Source organism: Lottia gigantea, assembly GCF_000327385.1.
Source record: "Lottia gigantea unplaced genomic scaffold LOTGIsca_298, whole genome shotgun sequence".
Lineage (NCBI taxonomy): Eukaryota > Metazoa > Mollusca > Gastropoda > Lottiidae > Lottia > Lottia gigantea.
In genome coordinates this window covers 95,661-97,177 of record NW_008708978.1, presented here as the reverse complement: position 1 = coordinate 97,177, position 1,517 = coordinate 95,661, and the positions used below count along the sequence as shown (strand labels likewise).

The following is a 1,517-nucleotide window of genomic DNA, read 5'->3' as shown; positions in this document are numbered from 1 at the left end:
CTGAGCAAAATTTCATTTGTGCCTCTCAGTTCAGCTCGTAGCTCTCGTGTGCGCAGAGTTTACGTAAGGTTTTTTTTATTCTAGGCGTTAAGGGAATTATCTGTCGTGTTTGATTATAATTCTTTCCTCGAATGAAAAATACCTTACCGTGTGCGCACTCGAAAGCTCTTAGATTTCAACTTTGAACTGGGGCGCATGCGCTAGCACGTGATCAAACAATACTAGCTGGGCCCATCGGTAAATGCTAGTTTGTATCTGAAGCAATTATCGAAGACAAGTTGGTGGACTTATTGTAATAGAGGCAATATATTTTAATTGTAAATATTATTTATTTTAGCCAGATATTATTTTTACTAACATACTGTAATCACTTTTCAATTTCAGTTCAACTGAGTGAACTCTTCCTTTCTTCACTCACTCATGCTTATTTCTTCTCATCTTTTTCTTTCTCTCCATTGGTCTGTCCTTAGTTTCACCTTTGTGTATATTGGTTACCTCTGGATTGTGACTATTTCCTATAGTTTTGTTTTCATTAATTTTATATATTTCAAAGTGGAAGGTGTTTCAACTCCCTTATTGAAATATAGAAAGATCCTTCAATGATTTAAATTTGTATTTTTCATTTCAATTTGGATACCATTGTGGCTAAGGATTTATTAGTATATTTGACTAGACCTCAATTGTTGAATTCAAGCCTTTAGCTTGATTTACTCCTTAAACCCCTTTTTGCTTAGGTTAGTCTTTTTGCATTTTTGTATATAATTGTATTATATTTTGTTTTAAGACTGTTTGTATAGTTAGTATTTCTAGTTATTACTTTAATAACAAGATCAAGAAAAATAGTTGTATTATAGGGTTTATATTTAGTTATTATTGTAGTAATTAATATTCTTCTTTTGAATATTTTTGTTAAGCAATAAAGTTTTATCAACCCATTTGGATGTGTGGTTAATTAGCCTACCCTAATTCCTGACCACCCATTTCATTGGCGCCCAACGTGATTGTACCTACAGTTCCTGTTTCCTGAAAAAACCCGTGAGTGAATATAATAGTGCACTAACATTTGCGATGTTGCTGCAGCAATAAGTGATATTTGGATTCGTTCATGCATTTTTTTGTAAACTACTGTGAGTAACTTTCTATTGTGTTTTCATCTGGATTATTTAAAAATAAAAAAAAAAGATTTTGTCATTTTTTTTTTATTTTTTTATTTTTTTTTTATTTGTTATATGCTCATCAAGGTTATTATTTGTATATATTATATAAATTATAATGTATTTGGCTAAATTATGGAATTTCTTTTTCTATTTTTCTATTTTCAAGTTTTCATAATTTAAATTATCTAATCGAGTTAATTATCTTAAGTAAGCAACTTTTTACTTAAGTGCTAAAATTTAATTTATTAAAGGTATTAATTACCTCCCTTTAATTTTTGGCCATCTTGAATTTCAAACTATAAATCAGAAACTCCTTAAGTTTGTACTTATAAGTTTCGCAGCTTTATTTTTTTCTGCCTC

General features: G+C 29.6%; 1 protein-coding gene across 1 annotated transcript in view; it reads right to left on the bottom strand.

Annotated features, from left to right (window-relative positions):
* Positions 1 to 1,517, bottom strand: part of LOTGIDRAFT_145236 (hypothetical protein) — a gene marked incomplete at both ends in the record, with an annotated part of 26,013 nt that overhangs the window by 616 nt on the left and 23,880 nt on the right. The gene's annotated exons all lie outside the window — the stretch shown is intronic.